General features: G+C 36.6%; 1 protein-coding gene and 1 non-coding gene across 16 annotated transcripts in view; both read right to left on the reverse strand.

Annotated features, from left to right (window-relative positions):
• The window catches only part of PTPRK (protein tyrosine phosphatase receptor type K), a 549502-nt gene that overhangs the window by 300194 nt on the left and 228578 nt on the right, over positions 1–20730 (reverse strand). The gene's annotated exons all lie outside the window — the stretch shown is intronic.
• LOC116870611 lies at positions 4099–4317 on the reverse strand. Its single transcript, XR_004383258.1, has one exon. It is a non-coding gene; the product is annotated as a small nucleolar RNA U3 (small nucleolar RNA).

Below are 20730 nucleotides of genomic sequence, written 5' to 3' on the forward strand. Positions count from 1 at the left end.
GAAATCCTCTCACCATGGCCAATTTCAAGTTACCAATGCGAAGTTACCGAATGCACAATGAAGAGATGGGCAGGAACAGGTTCTTGTGCGGTATTTCTTTTTTTTTTTTTTTAAAGATTTTGTTTATTTACTTATTTGACAGACAGAGATCACAAGTAGGCAGAGAGGCAGGCAGAGAGAGAGAGGAGGAAGCAGGCTCCCCGCCGAGCAGAGAGCCCGATGTGGGGCTCAATTCCAGGACTCTGGGATCATGACCTGAGCCGAAGGCAGAGGCTTTAACCCACTGAGACACCCAGGTACCCCCAATCCTGCTATTTCTATGTGGGCATCATTTCTCCATTACACACTGACACCAAATACAAAGAGGTGTGGGTACTCAAAAATGCAAGGCATCCTTATCAGGAATAGTAGCAACAGCGTATCTTAATGTACATTATTTTATTTGATTTTCACAGAAGAGCTGCAAGGTAGACAGGACCGTTATTAATAGTCGCTCATGTCTCACAGGTATTAAAAATGAAGCTGAGAGAAATTAAATGATATGCTCCCTTAAAAGCCAGAACTTGACTACACTTCACTATTAGCTAAGGAACAGTGGCTTTAGAAGTCAGGTCCAGGTTCTAATCCTGGTTATGCCACTTAGAGTTATGGGACACTGGGTCAAACATTCTCTCCAGGCCATGGTTCTTTCTATGAAATTAAATCACCGGATCACAGTATCTGTAGGTCTCTTCTAGGATCATGATACTATTTCATCAACAGGAAAGATAAAATGTCCGGAAGGCCAGGATAGATTACAAAATTAAGCACACAACAATGCCAAAGGGAAGAATTCAGGCAAGGCTTATGGGGTGCCAGAAATAAAACAAACTTGTGCTACACAAGCTCTCAAGTCAAGCTTTGATGTGCTTCCTGAAAACAATGCTTCCAAGCATTTCCAAGTTTGCCGAACCAACCGGGCTTCCATGTGGAAGAAAGTGAAAACCCAAAATTGAAGTAGCACAGGAAGGAATATAGACAAGGGGAATTTCTGAAGGAAAAAAACTGCTAAGCAATACATGTAAAAATTATCTCACTCTGTTCTAGAAATTGCCAACAAGTATTATAATGAAATATTTTATTATTTATTATGATATTCACTAGTAATTTTACAAAAGTCTAGCTAATTAAATATTCATTTTGATATGTAGGTTTTCAGGAACAAGCAAAAACAAAATATCCACATATTAATGCACATCCAGAAAATAACAAATCAGTATCAGTGATGAGTCAGTACAGACTAAACAGAAAAAAGAAAGAAAGTCTCCAATTTATCTGCATGCCATAAATGCATCTTTGAACAGGCAAAATGTAATGCATTTCTTCAACCAATTTACCAAGAATAGAAATTGCTAGGTGAATCAATAAAATATGAATTATTTTATGTTCTCTCCTGTATTTCTCTCTCATTTATTATTTCACCAAAACCTATTAACTGCTCTATTATTTAAAACTCAAGTGTTCTATGGGTGAGGTGGAAGGGAAGAATTTCTTTCTTATTTATATTTGTTCATATCTGTAATAAAATCAGAATAAAAACATGTGGGCACATACATACGTAACATATAAATAAAAAAATAGCCACAGTTAGCTAATTCAGTAAACATGAGATATTATCGTCTAAAGTGATGAAAATGTTCTAACCAAAAGAGGAATCTTTCAAATTGACCTTGAAAATGGAGCCCAGCTTTTCTACTAAGTTTACAGTACAGCCTTGACCCTCCTGGGCTGTGATCCCAGGTCATCACTTACCGTGTGATTCTCTAAGTATCACATATGCATCCCACACCCCCTGTTCATTCTGTGAAACACAGGGTTGATTCAAAGGGGTCATGTGATAACACATGAACTGTTCTAACATAGGATTGGCACTCAATACATTCATCTCCTATCAAAGCCCAGCTAAGAAAGATCCTAGCTTCAGTGAGGCTTCCTACACACTGCAGCTCTCAGCAAAGGCCTTTAGTCTGTTGACAAAAAGAGTCATACTGACCTAGTTCAGGAATCTCTTGAGTTACTCATGCTATCCTCAGGAATACAAAAATAACTGGATATCCTGATTCCTGTTGGTTATACAAAACTATTAACCACCTCCTCAAACACACCTACCCGCCCATCCAACATACATACTCCAACCAAACTTATGGACAGGAAGGCAAACTTCGGAGAGAAAAAACAAACAACTGCGATTCACTGAACACTTATCTGCCAGACAGTGCCCTAGGCAATTCTGAACAAATTTGCAGCCTAGACACAATAAATAAGTTGTACAGAGAAAGAGATAGCAAGGGATTCAGCTGGATTTTATCATAACTAGATTTGACACTAAAGCCCATTGTCCCTAAAATTGTGCAAATCTTTCTCCCACATTTAACTATTACTAATAATGCACAAAACAGCTTCCCAGAAAAGTTTATACTAAGTAATTAAACCAAACAGCACACAAAACTCCACACTTAACAACGACAACATATACAATTCCCTTGGCTGTGACCTCGGGACTCTGGCTATGCACAATCCTTGAAACACTGAGTAAAATATTCATTTCTAGTTTAAATATTCCAAATAGTATGAATCCACAAAACAAGAATATATTTCAAAACTGTCATTAGCAATAAAATATAAGTTGAAATTGGAGATTTCTGAAAAAAGATCTGGGAGTAGTATTGGGAAAGGTATGAACAAAGTAGTTTAAGGAACATCTATTTTCTCTATTATATCAACTACTTGGGCTAAAGGACCATTCTGATTTCCTTTTGATTATAAGGAAATGTACAGTTCAGCTGAAATATATACTGAACCATCACAAAACTTCCAGCATCATATTTTAGCACATGAGAAAAATTCTATTATTCCTCTTTCAGCCTAATAGAATAGGGGAAAAAATGAGATAGTGTTAGCAGAGAAGACTGAAATGGAAGCACTTGGTTATTATGAAATAATCATTATGTCAAAGGAATAGATACATTTGCCTGTACCTTTCCCATGCTTATGCCCTAGAGGTGTGTGATTATCTTATAATCATTGCTGTTTCCCAGAGAAACACATTTTGCTTCATGGTACAATTTTTTAAAAGTGAAAAACGTATTACCAGAGGTGCTTGTTAAATTGATGATGATGACTTAAATTAACCTACATTTGTCACTAAGTTTCAAGGGTCATCCATTATTGAGCACAAAAAGACATATTTTCTACATGAGGGGAAACATAAAATGCAAAGAAAGTGAGAGAACCATTAATTAAAGTTTATGTAAAAGAAGAGAGAGAACTATTACAAATACCTATGATTTCAGCCTTTTTTGGGGAACAGGGTCCATATTCAGAAAGACAAAGCCATCAATGGTAGTCAAAAAAGGAAAGAGGTCTACTTACATTTGCTGACTGCATTACCAACAGAAAATCATTATTCTGCAATAATCACTGTGCCTCAGTGAACAGTAAAATTATTTTTAACATTTCATTTGTTTTACAATCTCTAAAACACAATGGCTCTAGTTAAATTACTGTACAATAACCCAATCATTTAATTTTAAATCAGTATTTTATCCATCGTACTAAGTCTTCTTCTGATACAAATGTCATCTAAAGGAACGTATTTTCAATATATTGAACGCACCCTGACTATTTTATTCTTTGCTGGCTACATATTCTCTTAAGACAAAACTAGATAATTAAAGTGTTCAGTGATGAGTCTATTAACAAAAGCAAAAGATTTAACATATTGCCTTGAGAGAGACTTTTCAAGTTTCTTTCCTTATCTTGGTAGGCAAGAGAGAACTATATTTTTAACACTCCTGAAGGGGATAATTATAAGTCTTATCATTTGCTTCCTGCTGATAAAAGGTAAATATAAACTCTTAATGAAGATGACTGTGACTGTTCCTCCATCGTGGGATCTTCTTCAATCATTTCCTGTGCTAGAACCCTCATCAAAAGAAACAGCCCAGGTGAAATCATAAGCAGAAAGCTATCACTGATGTCACACACAGCAAGAGAGATCACATCAAACAGTAATATTCTTTTTCTTTTTTTTTTAATTTTTTTAAAATTTTTTTATAAACATATAATATATTTTTATCCCCAGCTAACCTCTGCAAAAGAGAAGAAGAACGATCATCAATGACCAAGGGCTGTTGTATAGCACAATGCCCAAAGTCAGCTTCACGCTCAGGAAGGAATACTACGTCTGTCTCCTCCTCGTGGTTTTGGGTACTCTACAAATTCAGAGAAACTTCTCTAGTAACAAACTATAGAAATGATCCCTGAAAGTATAGTCTTAAACAGTAATATTCTTGTCCAGTGAGAATCAGACAGGAGAACGACATGGTAATAAGTGGCTCATACCTCATACGGTAAGGGCTAATTAGTTCAAGAAAAGTCCCAGAGGTCAGGGATTTATTTTCTACCATAAAATAGACAGATTAATGAAATATCCTCTAAAATTCCAGTTTATCAATCTTATAAGAAAAGGAAACTGGAATCAAATTATCCTGCAAAAATGTAACTGCCTCATTCATTAAATTTATTAATTTCTCCATTAGGGTAAGAATTAAATTGCCTGGTTGTAAGCCTGCAACTAACTAAAAGTAAATGCTATGAATCTGTCATGAAAATACATGAAGAAAAGCTAAATTTCCACAATTATATGTATAAAAAGTATGCTGTGATATTTCCAGTAATAAAATTAACAATGTTCTGAACAGCTAAATATGTGTGGAACAAACGTCATTATATAGCATAGATCAAGAATGTGTAAATACTTAAAATGAGATAAGAACTCAAGAGGCAATTCTTAAGTTTAGCACCTAATTTGTGCCATTCCCGTAAAGCCAATACGGAGAGAGAGTTAAGGTAAAACACAGAGATCCTGTCCTCAGTAGCAGAAAACTTATTTTAAATAACATCCAGCAGGGATGCCTAGGTGCTCAGTTGGTTAACAGTAAGCCTTTGGCTCACGTCACGATCCTGGAGTCCTGGGATCAAGCCCCACATAGGGCTCCTTGCTCAGCGAGGAGCCTGCTTCTCCCTCTGCCTGCTGCTCCCCCTCTCTGCTTGTGTTTTCTCTCTCTCTGACAAATCAATAAATAAAATTAAACAAACAAACAAAAAGCATCTATCGATAATGTGTCAACAAGTGCATCGGGGTATTGGGCTGTAAAGCTAAATTAAGGACAAGCCTGACGGTCGGAAAGCCAAAGACCGGGTAAAATGAGGGTAGTTACAAAACGACATTAGAGGGACGTCTGGGTGGCTCAGTTGGTTGGGCGGCTGCCTTCGGCTCAGGTCATGATCCCAGAGTCCTTGGATCGAGTCCCGCATTGGGCTCCTTGCTCTGCAGGGAGCCTGCTTCTCTCGCGGCCTCTGCCTGCCTCTCTGCCTGCTTGTGTGTACTCTCTCTATCTCTGGCAAATAAATAAAATCTTTAAAAAAACAAAACAAAACAAACAAAAAAAAAAAACATGACATTAGATGGGTTATGATTGATGCGGCTACCTAAGTCTGCTGAAATGCAAAGGAAACACTGAATGTCAGGGGAAGCTGCAAAGGCTCAAAAGAAGGCTACATTTTAACTCACCTGGACACAAAAAGGGGCATGTTTAGAGGCCTCAAAAGTATTTGCAGGATACCCAAACTCTGGATAATGATGGCAGGGAGGCCAGTTTATCAAGAGAATGGCACGGAGAAATCTAGGTAAATGGTGGGAATGGCAAACTTTACCATATATGAACCACGGGGCAGAGACAATGTAGTTCATTAACTGGCTTTGATATGGAAAAAGGAGGAGAGGAGAGGTTTTGGTCTGTGATGAAAGTTGAGTCAGTTCCAACGACGAAGTTTCCAGGCGGAGGGATTCTGAGAACGATGTATCACTGATAGAAATACAGAAACCGATATACAGTTGGAGTATGAAGAGTAAATATAAACAATTAATTCATGTCTAAATTCCTGATAGCTGAAAACATAAAATAGCCAACTTTACTCATGCAAAATCTTCCTTTATTTACAGCATTCCTTTGACTACCTGCTGAAGCTCTAAGGAGAAGTGACAGATGTTAAATTTGAAATTGTTGTTTTCAAGTTTCTTAAAATCATTGGTGGTAGTATGTAGAAGGTAAAATATTCTCCAGAAGCAACTCCAGCTGTAAAATGAATGTGCTGCACTTTTTGTATGTAATAAGGCAAAATCAATTTAGCATGCTCTGTGGCTGCAAGAAAGTCTTTAAACCAATTAAATTAACTTTCCCTTCTGCTGATTGTACTTGCTAGTCGATTATCCTTAACCCATAGCAGACAGTGTTTACTTCTGGGCCAAGATGGTTTCCTGGAAACATCTTATAGACATAGCTGTAAGGGGGATAATGCTTCCCCATAGGGATGACACAATCTGAGATGATTTTTTTTGATATCAATAAATTTTGATGATGTCAATCATGTATTATTAAAACAAACGAATAATGCAAATTATAGTCATACACAAATGTAATCATTTTAAATAATGAAATTGTGTTCCAGGTCATCTCCTAGATTTCAGTACTGAAGAAACCTCAGAAAATTTCTAAGTTGAAACACTGTATTTTTTCAGACAAGAAAAGAGACACATATTTTTTCAGACAAGAAAAGAGACACATATTCTATGACACTTCACCTCCCAACTTTACAAAGTCACATACAATGACCATAAGTAATTAGCACTGACTCTCAGAGAGCCAATGGCAATGCCACCACATTCAATTTGAGCATTTTCCACCTACAGGACAGATGCTGGCAATCATTTATATAAGCTTTGTTTTTTCTTGCATCTATGCTATATAAAACAAAGAGGACAGGACTGAGTGACCAAGGCATTTTTTTTTTTTTTAATCTGAAAGAGCTATGATTCTAACTTCAATTCTAAACTTTTGGCAAGTAAGACATGCTTTATTCAGGTCCTTAACACCAAGAGCATCAAGAGCAGCCTTGAAGGAATAAAAAGGGACAGACAAAAGGCTGCCTGAGCACTGTGGTCTATGTTTGGAAGGAGGGAATAGAAGCTGCTGCTCTTTGCCTCGATAATAGCAGAGGAAACATAAACCCTAAAAAAATAAAATAAAAAAAATTTAAAAGTCTTCTGTAGTTAATCCAAGGGGACGGAGATGGCTGGCAGAAGACCAGGTGCTGAAGAAGCCACAGCTATTGCCAAGTTAAAAGCAAAGGAAACATGGTAACCCAACTACCCCAGAGTCAAAGCAGTGATTACTATTTAAGTGCTTTAAACTTTGACAGGGATAGAGAGGGGACTGACCAGGTGTCCCCACTGTAGACATGGTCCTCCCTGGTTCTTAAACAAATCAAGATAAAAACACCACAGGGAGGTTGAAAGCAGATGATTTTATTCACCCCCACCCTGTTATCAGCTTTATAAGAGCTGTAGCTGGAAAATGGCTGATGAAACCAATGTAGTAATCTCTCCTGCTAGGCTTTGATCTGGTTTTCTGCCAGAAGCAGCTATTATCTACTCAAAAAAAGAAAGGTCTGATCAGGTGCAAATCTCTATTGGCACCCAGGCCGAAGCTCAGAAGCCCCCCTCCTTGATCAAAGTTTAAAGCATTCACAAAACACTAGCGCACTGGTGTTCTCAACTTTGAAGAAACCATTACTCAGATTTTTCAAACTGTGATTATAAGATCTCTGCTTCTCATCCAAGATACTGATGCATAATCTCTGGCCAATGCTATGTGTCCTTGGGCAAAATGACTAGATTATTCACTTTATTTGGAAGAGTTGGAACAAATGAACTTAAAATTAATACCAAACTAAAAGCTTTAATGTGGAGCTTATCAGAAAAATAGGTACTATCATATTAACAGCACTCATTATTTTAGTAATTCTATTTCCTAAAATAAGAACCCGATATCAACTATAATATTTGGCATGGGTTGATTATAATGGACTTATTCACATATGAATTAGCCATTAAAACTTAAGTTAAAAACAACAGACAAAGGATTTTTTTTTTTAAATATGAAGTTAAAGAAAATATCAAGTGCTTACAGAAAGCAGTAGTATTTAATCTTGAAGCCCCAGAACCCACTCTATGAAAATCAAAGATCCTCCACCGTAATGGAGAATGTAAAATTGAGTTTACAAGCCTTTCAAGTTCAAAACTGGACAACCTAATGAGCCAGAGACCCCAGATTATGAACCTAAATCTCCAAAATTCCTTCAAATCTATAATCTAACCTGCACAGTCTTCTGCGGTAATCTCTTTAAGATTGAACTGTAGACCAAAGCACGCCTGAGGGTCATGGGCTGACAATCCTTCTATTTTGCACATAGGAATGTCTACGGTCATCGGCCTTGAATATACTTATGGAATTTCCAAATAAAAAGATTTCTAGTAGAGGACAAATGGATACTGGTCAATACAAAAGTAGCAATTTGTTACTGTACTGGCTCAAAAACCTCATAATGGTATGACGCTTAACAAGCACTCTTCTCATTATAAAAATCAAACAACCGTTCAGCAAATTAAAAAAAAAAAAAATTACGCCGGGGCACCTGGGTGGCTCAGTGGGTTAAGCCTCTGCCTTCGGCTCAGGTCATGGTCTCAGGGTCCTGGGATCGAACCCCACATCAGGCTCTCTGTTCAGCAGGTATCCTGCTTCCCTTCCTCTCTCTCTCTGCCTGCCTCTCTGCCTACTTGTGATCTCTGTCAAATAAATAAATAAAATTCTTTAAAAAAATTTTAAAAAATAATTACAAAGCAAAGCTATACCCCCCTCTTTCCCAACTACATACATACATAGATAAGCCAGGGTTCCTTTTTTATTATTATTAGTGAAAGCACAGTTATTAAATTCATTATAGTAAGAGTGAAAACAACAGAAACTACTTGACAGGCATCACCAAAAGATCAAGATTCCATTTTGCAAGATGCAAATTTCCCCTCTTCAAAATGTTTAAATCCTACCTTTATAATATAATTGTGATTTTAAAAGTTAGCAAACAGAATAACAAGTTTAAATAACGCCCCTCTATTTCAAATATGTTACAACACCAAAATATTATCACTTACTTGGTTATTACTTTTTAATTTCTTGAAAAAACTGCATTCCTAGGACTTCAGATATAGGGTTCATTCCTCCTGCCTAGACTCTGTTTCTGATAAACTAAATCACATTTTCCAGCTTTTAAAGAAATTCACATTCTGTAAAAGTCAGAAAATTACAACTCCAATCAAGTGTCAGGCTAAGTAGATTATCACTATAGGCCTATTAAGGTAATTTAGTAATTACTAAAAACGTGACTTGAAAATACTTTTGAGAACATTTTAAAATTTACTATCCATGTTATCATAAACTATTTCCTGTGATTTACAACTGTCCTAAATAAATTTAAAATTTTATCACAGGCCCATGGGCAGATAAATTTGCATAAATCTGACATTCACACCCAGATAAAAAAAGCCCAGGTTGTTCCATTGGTCACAACAGAAACAGACCTGTAAGCATTTTTATTCGGGGTCCAGACAAATGATTCAGAAATAACTCCTGAAAGTTACAAGAAGGTTGGCCTACTATTAAATTTGTAGGCCAACTCATGGAAGAGTGTAAAGTAAAATAGCCTGATTAAGCTAAAATGAATGTATGTCTCTACCATTTTAGATTATCACAGAAAAAGTCAAAAGGCAAATTTCTGGTTTCAGCTAACCAACAAAAGCAATACGAATGAACATGGCCTTTTTGTTGCTGGTAAGGTCTGATAACTAAAATTATTCAATTGAATCAAATTTGAAAGCCTCTTGCAATACCATCAGTTCAATTACTCCATAAACTACATTATGCTCCTGTTTCCAAAGTGAAAAGTAAGTAAATCCGTGTGACTGCAATCTATCAGATGTCAGGCAGGTACCCTGAATATTACCTTGTACTTCAATAGCACTGCATAACACACAACACTGTTTCATTGCATTCACCATAACACACTTATGATGTAGGTATTATCACTATTTTAAAGAGGAGACAGTAGGCTTGACTAACTTGACGGAGTGTATAGTAAATGAATTCCAATGATTCCAAAGCCTGTGCTCCTGTTTTGCGTGCAATGCTGCAAGTACTGTTTCCATATGCATCTGTTTATGGTTTTCAGTGTGAAGCTGAGTGTTTGGAGCCTTGAGGTGGTTAACTATTTGTTTGTTTACAAAACTTTTTTGTTGTTCATTTATTTACGACCAATAAACAAATTCCATAATGTTGCCTTAGAAGAATAAAGAAAGAGTTCAAGGACCTACAGTCCCCTCTGGGTCTATTTGTCTGCAAAGAGAAAAGAGCTAATATATTGGTAAGTGAGGGCAGTAGCCATTTAATTTTGAGTGGTCACAATAATGAAGGACTGAAGGAAAAAAAAAAAAAATAAAAAAACACTGCACTGGGAGTTGAAGTCCCTGATGGTAGTCACTGGGTTTTAATAAGGATTAGAATACTCCATTCTATTTGAGGTTTTACAGGGGGTAAGCATGGTCCCATTGAGTAGACTTTACATGGGGATTTCACATTTATTTGAGTATTCTGGAATTAGAATGGACTAAGACAATAAGAGATAGGGCCTAATACAAAGACAACTGGACTGGTTATGCAGAGATAGGACTTTAAATCTCACTATCAATAACTAATTGTATAAAATCACATAAGTGGCAAATTCAGGACCCTAACTATTTTCACCCATATGACAGGGCTGGCCAAACTGCTTTCCAAGGCTCCTCTCAGTACTAATATTTCATGAGGTTAAAAGACAATTGTTACAGATGGTGAATTATAAAGAAACTCTTAAGATTAAGGAACTTATTTTTCTTTGTCTCACGATATATTTTCCTTTCTTTTCTTTTTTTTTTTTTTTTGGCAAATTAAAATGCAACCAAGGCTCTAAAATGGGAATTATGTACATATATAGTGTCTACTTTGTAGAATTCAATCAGCATGATGGTATATGTAAACCTTTTTAAAATTTTAAATATGCACATGAGATAATGAGTATTTAATTAAATGCTGAATGGTTAAATGTTAAAATCCTTTAATATAAAATAGTACGTCTTAATTAGAAATGCCAAGGTACTAAATTGTTGAATAAACAAGAGCATTAAGATTTGCTCGAGGCAACATACATAAAGTTCTATGCTATCTGTAAGTAGTTTAAATACAAATTTCTGTATTTATATGTACTAATAGCATTTACCAGGACATCTTATTTAAGACAGCAAAAATACTGTCTTTAACCACAGAAGTTCAAGAGAAGTTCAAGAAAGAAAACAAATTTATTTCCTAATTATTCTTTTCTGCTTACAGATGTTTTGTATTCCTTTATCTAGATCCCACCCCCCTTCTAGAAAAGACTAAAGGGAACGGAAAGAATATAGTAACCACAAGTAAATTCCATGAGTATAAAATCAGAGGGAGAGGAGGAGGGGGAAAAAAATGAAGACATCATTTAAAGTGAGGAATAAAGCTCAAATATGTTTACTAGAAACATTTATATACTTCATATTAGAGAGTCATACATGGGCTCGAAGCTTTCGCACAGTAAATGCAGCATACAGCTCCCGGTATAATTTGATTCAGTGATAGAATTCCATTGGGAGGCAAATTGATGGGTTCCTTGTGCTTGTCTCCACAATTGCTTGATTTGGCAATACATTTTAGATAATATAGGAAAACTAGAGGAAGAAAGGATTGCACATCTTTTAAACAATCTTCCCCAAATACTGTTTCTTTAAATTATGGGCTCCAATGAGTTCAAGACCTCTCCAGAAAGGTCTGTGGCATGAAACTATTCAACAATGCCATTTAAATGCAGATACACGTTTTAATAAACTCTGAATTTTAAGAAATTATGTATACAGGGTTCATATACTCTTATGAGACTTAAGGTACTCTTATGAGACTTAAGGTATCTAGCCTTAAAAACACTTCACCATGTCCAAAAAGGTATCCCTTCTCTGGTGAGGCCATAGCACAGGAACAGATCTCCTCAGAAAAGTTTTTCTAAATCTTCTCCGAATGAAAGATAATGCATGACCCACTGCCTGTAAAATCTACTCTTTATTTCCTGGTACAACAGGGTGAATCTGAAGAAAAGTGCCACTAAAGTGAAAATAGCTGTCTGATTCAGTTGATTATTAAAAAAAAAAAAAAAAGTAATTCAATAAAAAATACACTGAAAGTTTAACTTGGAATGAAACTTAAGTAGTGCTACCTCTGATAAACCAAGGAAACCTGGAAGGGTCTTTTAAATAAAAGACAGTCACAGCACATTGAGAATGGAAAATAACCCATCAGCTGTAGGAGCAGTTGTCACTGGATACCACTTTCAGATTGAGATAACAAAACTATGAAACGATCTATAAAAAAATAGTTTTATCTTTTGTCCTCTATTAGAGAACAGGCATGCAAGAGCTCTGTCAAAATAGTGAGATTCAATTTAAAGAGAAGAGAGGTCAGAATACAATCACATTTTACCTTAATGAAATATGTGACCTGCTCTCTCAAAACAATATTCCTACCGACCGTGATTCTAGAAATAGTAATATAGAGACAGATTCCGAAATGAGATCAATAACTGGAGTAGGCAGTGTAGGCAGAGCTTTGGCAGCCTAGCTCATAACAGACTCCTGACCAAAGAAGTAAAGGTTGGGGAAAGGACAGACATTTTCTTTGTGGTTAGAACAACATTCTGGCTGATTTACGAAACAGCTTCAGCCAATCGCTTAGGCATAAATTAATAGCTATCATGAATTAATTCTAGCCTCCTAATCCAAACAAATTATATCCTAAGTTATAGAAAAAACTTGCAGAAGTACTTGATCCCCTCCCTAATACTTGCAACTATCCGAATGAATGGCTGAATGATCCAATGTGCTATTTCCTAATTCCGAGAATCATAAAATGACATGATATGTGAAAATGGGGGACAAATATAGTCCTATTATTTTAAAAACTGAATAAATTGAGTCAAAAATCCTATAAAACAGTGTTTCCAACTTCTCAGTGAAATTCTATTAATATTATTAATATTTTAAATGAGTATTTTCTGAGTATTTCCAAAGAAAAGCTAGTAAGAACCAGAATAACAGATAAAGGAAATGATACAGTTCTTAATTTGTCCATATTTCAATAAGACATTTGGCAAAATCTCTGGCACTCCCCTGATGGGCAAGATGCAGAAATGAGAGATGGATAATAACACAGCAGTGTTACTTTCTGACTAATCTAACCCCTATACTGGAAAAAGAGTTGATTAATACATTGTTACCAACCAGGAAGAAGCCATCCTACAGGAGGCCACAGGGCTTGGTCTTTAGCCTTAGTCTCTTTATTATTATTATCAAACACTTGAAAGGGAACATAACTAACCAATACTTATCAAGCACACATAAGACTAGAAAGCACATCTAATGAACTGCCTGAGAAGACCAGGCTAAAAAATTCTTAATAGGCTGTAATAATTAGATACATCCAACAAGAAAAAAAGTATTGGGGACAACATACAATCCTTTGTTTAAACCCAAGCCTCCTTATTTCTCAGATCAGTGCTCTTATTACACTCTAATACATTCATACCTTTAAAAAAAAAAAAAAAAGTGAAGACTTCTACTTAGTAATAAGAATAATTCAGGAAGGGGACCTGTGCCAAGAGGCCAGGGATGGGAGTAGAATCAGCCTGGTTTGTTCTGATCTTCAGTCCACAAAGTGCTGTGTTTACCTTTCCCACTCAGTCATTAATCACCCTGAGATATGGCCTAAGCGCTTATTTAGACTAGAAGTAGCTCACACTGTGAGCCATTAGAAGTTGAATATAATAGAATTCAGGGCTGGAAATCATACCAGCCCCTGGAGAAAGAATTCTCCCAAATTTCTACTGAGGGCAGATTTTTAAAAGATAACCTGGAAAAACTGCTTCGTGCTTAAGTCTGTTTTTTGAATGTGTAGAAACCTGATTTTAATTAACAACAACAACAACAAAATATAAATCAGACCCTAGATTTAAAAAAATAAAAAAGAATTGATTTGTGATGTTTGAGAATAGAGGAAAGCAATAGGCTCTCTAGCATTAGACACCTTTAATTAAAAACACAAAGTAAATGGACTCATTCCCCAGTGAATGGCTTTCCTTAGACTACAGAATTGCTTATCAGTTAAATCTGTTACAGCAACAGCCATTTCGATAGGGATCAATGCAGTTGAAATCCAAGTAGATATATACTCCAGTGGTTTTTTTTGCTGTTGTTGTTTTCCGTTTTGTTTTTTTGTTTTGTTTTGTTTTGTTTTTAATTGAAAGCACTGGAAGAAAGTACTCTTCCCAAGTTTCTTTTGAAACCTTTCCGACGGGCATAAAAAGAAACGCAAAAATGCATCCCCAAAGCAACTATTAAAATATTATTCATTGTAATGTTTTCAAGAACAGTTATGTATGATCTCTGCTACATGTTCCCTGACCAAATTTTAGATGGTGGGTAGAGGAAAGAATTCATGGATGAAAGCTAAAGTCTTATTATAATCACCTCTCACACTCCATCCGGAGCCCTATCCAAGCATCTCACCACCAGCATATTTGTAAATAATAGTTACTAGCAGCCTGAAAAACCCATGACCAAGCAGAAAAGGCTGTATTAATTAACGACTTAGAAAAGACCCAAAGAGAGAGAGAGAAAGAGAGAAACAGGGACAGAAGCAAAGACAGAAAGAGGGAGAGAGGGAAGGAAATGCATTTGATATTTTCCTCTTAATTAGTACCAATAATTTGTCAAAGATCATGTCAAATATCAAGGATTTTAATATATCAACCTCATCTCTTCTCCTCAGTCTCCTCTGGGCTAATAGTGTTGGGATAGGGCTCTGTATACTCATCCCTGGGCACTTGGCATCCAGGAAGAGTAGCTTCTCAGTGTCAGTGAAAACATCTGACAACTCTGCTTCTTTATGATGTTAGTGGCCATGAAACAAGCACTATCCTTCTCTTTGTGAATCTCACGTCAGAAAATATCATCAAAGAAGAAAATAATACTAGCTAATAAAACAGAAGTTTAAAAAGTAACTGGCGGTGGACAACACTTTTAGAAAGAAATTTAACAATACAGTTTATAAGCCATTCTCTCTGAGTTCAAATGCATTGTGGGGGAGTTAAGGTCTAAGGGTATGATATAGTATATGATAAAGTAAAAAATGTACATGTAAAATTTAAAAGGAAAAAAACACAAGAAATCAACAGGATAAGTCAACTATAAAATCTTCTTAAGTATGTTTTCTAGACTGAAAATTATGGTCATACATACAAAACTGTCAAAATGACAGGGTAAAACTTTATCACACTCAAACATTTTAATTTCTAAATAGGATATGATAGTATACTATGATTACAACTATATGAAAAACATACTTAGAAAAATCCAGAAAGTGTTAAAATATTAATTGTGGTTATGTTAGATGTTTGGAACTTAGAATAGGTAGCAAATTACTTGAGTAATTCTTTTCAAAAATACTTTGCACTGAAAACTTTTAGGAAAATATCTAGGTAATAGCAATTTCCTGTTTGATCCTTTAAGAGGATTAGACGTGCTAAAATAAATCTATATTTGCAAACATTCAGTCACATTACATCACAAGGCAGAAATTATTTCTCTCCATCAGTACAGGAAGACTGTTTGACATTGCACTGACCCCACTAACATGATCCACTCTATGGGACCCTGCGGAGCTAGTTAGGGCTCTGCCTCCACCACTAAGAGGGGTAAACAGAGAACAGGGCATGCCCACATGGGACTTCTCCAAACAAGAAAAAGGCAGGAGGTAAGGACTTGAGTTTTAGGGTCTAATGGCAGAGAAAACAATCCTTAGTCTTTTGTCCAAAAATAATCAGTATCTTGAGCATATTTAATAAAGAATACAAACCTTTTCCCCCTCCACCCAAATATTCCCTCCAAATGCATACTGAAAAGGACCTTAGAAGTCCAACCAAAAGGTCCTTTGAGGATACACTGATGATAAATCTGTTTTCCCTTCATTTCATTTTTATCACCCCACTTAAAAATCCTTAATAATTTCTAGGATCTCCTTTATGCCTGGCATTTGAGTACTCCAAAATCAAGGATTCTGGAATATCAGAATCTAATTTTCAATACGTTCTACTCAGGAAGGAGCACTTTACCTGGTGCTAAGAGAACCCCTCCCTCCCATCAATCCCAGTGCCTACAAATTAACACCCCTTATCTTTGCCCTTACAATAGGATTACAAAGAGAGGTCCCTCTCTTTGTAATCCTATCAGAAAACAGAAAGGTACCCAGCAGTGAGATTCTCATACACAAACTTAATTTTCTTATAACTCCCAAGCTTCTCTGATACATGAAAGAATTCCTACCAGAATTAATTTGCTATCTTTTTGTATTTAGACAGAATGGGAATCCAAGAACAGTACTTTCCTTCTTGTTCAATAGCTGCGAGTAATGGAAGGGGGTGGGGTGGGGAGAGAAAGGTGGCATGCATAAACTGAGCTGAAAGAGAAGAGAAGCAGTAAGAAAGACCTCCCTCCGTAGCCTTCCTTTTCCACCCTGTGGCTTATTTGTTATTTTCCCAGGGAATCCATATGACACAGTGGAAGAAACACTAAGGCATCTTAGGACCATATCTTGCTTTCAATTGAGAAATATAATGGAGCTCCTCCCTTAAAGGGAAAAGTCTTCAGGGTGTTTTGTTTTGAAGAAAGGATGATCTAGATGAGCCACATTAAAGTCCATAAAAAACACCTGCCTCTCTTTCAGTAAATATTATCAGGATCGCAACATAAAAATACTTAAGTCAATTAAGCTATTATATACATGTATATGAGCCACACACATGCCAGAGGGAGCTTGCTGTAATTTTTAAATGCTTTCAAGAACCTGAGCTTGTCACTTGCTGAAATCCCAGTTCAGTGGCTCACTGGTCCTCCCCCACCCCCCATGAGGCAAAATAAAGGAAACAATCTACCCAACAGAGGTTTAGTATGCAGAATTGGAATAATTCTTTAAACACCAGAAGTTGGTAAAGCATGCTTTACAATTGCAATTTTATGCTACAGGCATGTTCACATTCTTGCCAAGGGATTTGGTTTACATCAATCTCTACAAACTTATGTTCTCAGTGTATAAACATTTTAACATAATAATAATCCTCTATCATAATAGAGGCCACATGGTCTAGTGAATTGTGTGCTCAATACCTTATCTACCCAGCCCTATCTACCTCATAGGAATGCTGTAAAGATTAATTAGTAGATACCTCTGGAAAGCACTATGAGTTTTTTTCCAAAAATACCTTACAAACACAATGCAGTCATTATAACTGAAAGAAAAAAGAGACAATAATACAGCTATGAGAATAAAAAAGAAATGGCAGTTGGGATCAAAATGAGTTGAACAAGATTAGAGGGAACACTAGATATGAGAAATATGAGTGTATTCGTTCTACAGATACAACAAAGTCTGGTGCTTCCCACAAGGGTATGACAACAAGGGGTTAAAACAGGCTTGACTTTCCCTCCACCAAGTGCCCAATTCCTCCCAGGAAGGCAAGGGCAGCCAGGAACCAGCTTGTCTTTGACCTGCATTCACCCCTAGACTCACTCCCTACCTGCCCTGATGGCCAGACCCTGAGTATACAAACATCCTTCACAGATCATTTCCTGCAGGGGAGCCCCTATCAATTTAGGAAATGACAAGGGTGACCAGGAACTAAGAAAAGGAGAAGCTCTGCACTAGGACCCAATCTAGTCAACAAACAGGTGTCAGAAATATATATTAACCTGGGAGTAAAAGTTGTGGGGGAGAGCTAAAAATACAAATAGTACATTTTTGATTTATGAGAAGGGTTTCACAGTTATGTAAGCCACATCGTATCAGTAGTATTGCTTTGTTTCGGGGGGAAGGGGTAGATTTTTAAAAGCATGCAGCTTTATGTGCAAATCATTACTATTATAAACTCACAAATGTTGCCTGGTAGGTTAAATAATTTTTAATATTTTACTCCATAAATGAATCATTTATGGATACAGCTCAAACTTGTTAGCCTGACATTCACATCTCTTCACAATCTGGCCTCATTCAACTGCTATGTTCTCACCCTCTGTTCCACACTAATCCTAGATTCTGTTTTGTTTGGGCTTCTATAACTCACTGAAAAAGCCCATCTCCCAACTCTCAAAACAGCTTTTTTAAGTGCCACTTCCAGTCCTTAGGAGTAAATCCTAAATTCAAATGCCTCCTCATCTTTACTATCTTTTTACGTTATGGTGATTAGATGTCCACCTCCCTACCCTCTAGTCAGAGCACAGACCCTGCACTCATCACACCATACTTTCACTCACTGATCTGATTGTAGGTACTCATCCATGTGTGTTCTGAAAGGAGAGAAACTCTGCCTTCTACAACTCTGTGCCTCATGCCCTCCCTGCTTCAAATGTTGACTCAGTGAATGGCATCAAATGCAACAATGAAGTTCTACTTTTCACCAAAACTTCTAAAGGTCATTCTCAAATTCACTGGAGTTTGGAGGGACAAAAACATAATGGCCTAGTTTTTAAAAATCTGCATGATATTTATAGGAAAGGCACATTTACAGAACATTTTATCAAGTACATGGCATTTTAAAATTATTGTTCATAATACTTACAAAGTAGGTCAAAAACATCATCTCCCCTTTAAAACTAAGGAAAGTAGACTGCAAGTAATATTTCTATACACCTTACCATACAACTATGTAACAGAACTTCAGGCCCTTGTTATTGTGTTTGGCTCATAAGTGTGTGGAATTTGTTTTACATTTAAAAAAAACTCAATTTACTTTTGGTATTAAAGAACTGTCACCAATTAAAAGAGAGGATTAAAAGTTCATTAAATATCTTATCAAGAACTGTCACCAATTAAAAGAGAGGATTAAAAGTTCATTAAATATCTTATCAAGAGGGGGACCTGGGTGGCTCAGTCGGTTAAGCATCTGCCTTCAGCTCAGGTCGATGATCCTGGAGTTCCAGCATCAAGCCCCACATCAGGATCCTTGCTCAGTGGGGCATCTGCTTCTCCCTCTGTCCCTTCCCCAACTCGTGTGCAAGCACGCATGCTCTCTCTCTCTCATAAATAAATAAAATCTTTAAAAAAGATAAAATAAATATCTTGACCTAAATTATGGGCCCGGGATCGTGCTATGCAGTGAAAATAAAGTTGAATAAGAAACAAATATAGTCTCTTATTCTTTCGAAGTTCACATATTGATACTCTATATATACATAATACTAAGAAGGAGATATTTCTCCCTATCAGAATCTTACAAGAACAGCTAAGAATTGATTTTTGGCCTCCCTCTACAAATACAGCAAACCACATCCATTGTCCTTGAGGCCACAGTGGTCACTGTCTGAGGATCTCAGCCAGTTCTAACATCAAAATGTCTTTGAATGAAAATAAGAACATGGATGCTATTTATTACAATGCTGGCAATTGGTAGGCACCAGGTAATACTTCCTCTTCATAGTTCTACTCAATCTCAATGACTCCCTTCCCTCTCTCTCCTCCCCCACCCCCAAAAAAATCATATTCCATGGGCTCTCTGAAAGATCACTGCCATTGTTACATTTCTCTCTGTGTGGGACCAAGTCACCCACCTCTGAGCGCTGCTGGTTGTCTCAAGGTTGTCACCAAGGGTGAAAACAGGAGTCCAGCCTCAATTACATACTCCTCTCCCACAGCAGAGAGCCAGGATTATGCCTTTTTTTTCCTGACTGCTTTTAAAATTGTCTCTTCATCTCTGGTATTCAGCCACTTTATTATGATGTACCTTGAAATGGTTTCATTTACATTCAATCTGCTTAGAATTTCCGGTATTCTTGGATCTGTAGGTTTATAGTATCCACCAAATTTGGAGAGTATTTGGACATTATTTTTCTGTTTTCTTTTTTTTTTTTTTGTCTCGTGGGACCCTACTTACAGATTAGACTACTTGATATTGACCCACAGTTCACTGAGACTCTGCTCAGCTTTTTCTTTCATATGTTTTCTCTCCTTGTGTCCCTTCTGGTAGTTTGTATTGCTATGACTTCATAACAACAGGAATATCCCTAGAAGTGCCACTTGGTCCATTTTTGTATATTCCATTTCTCTCCTTATTATGTTTATATTTTCCTCTATCTCTTGAACATATGGCACATATGCATATAATAGCTGTTCAGCATCTTTGCGAATTTCATCATCTCTGTTTTTCCTGGGTATGTTTCCATTAATTGTTTCTGACTACTAGTTACAGTTCATATTTTTCTGCTTCTTTACATGCAAGGTAATTTTTTTTTTTTTTTAAATTTTGTTGGGGCACCTGGGTGGCTCAGTGGGTTAAAGCCTCTGCCTTCGGCTCAGGTCATGATCCCAGGGTCCTGGGATCGAGCCCCACAGCAGGCTCTCTGCTCAGCAGGGAGCCTGCTTTGCCCTCTCTCTCTCTGTCTGCCTCTCTGCCTACCTGTGATCTCTGTCTGTCAAATAAATAAATAAAATCTTTTAAAAATAAAAATAAATAAAAAAAATAAAAATAAAAAGATTTTGTTTATTTATTTGTCAGAGAGAGAGAGAGAGAGCAAGCACAAGCAGAGGGAATGGCAGGCAGAGAGAGAAGCAGGATCCCCACTCAGCAGGATGTTTAATG

Source organism: Lontra canadensis, unplaced genomic scaffold (genome assembly GCF_010015895.1).
Source record: "Lontra canadensis isolate GAN:19392208 unplaced genomic scaffold, GSC_riverotter_1.0 scaffold23, whole genome shotgun sequence".
Classification (NCBI taxonomy): domain Eukaryota; kingdom Metazoa; phylum Chordata; class Mammalia; order Carnivora; family Mustelidae; genus Lontra; species Lontra canadensis.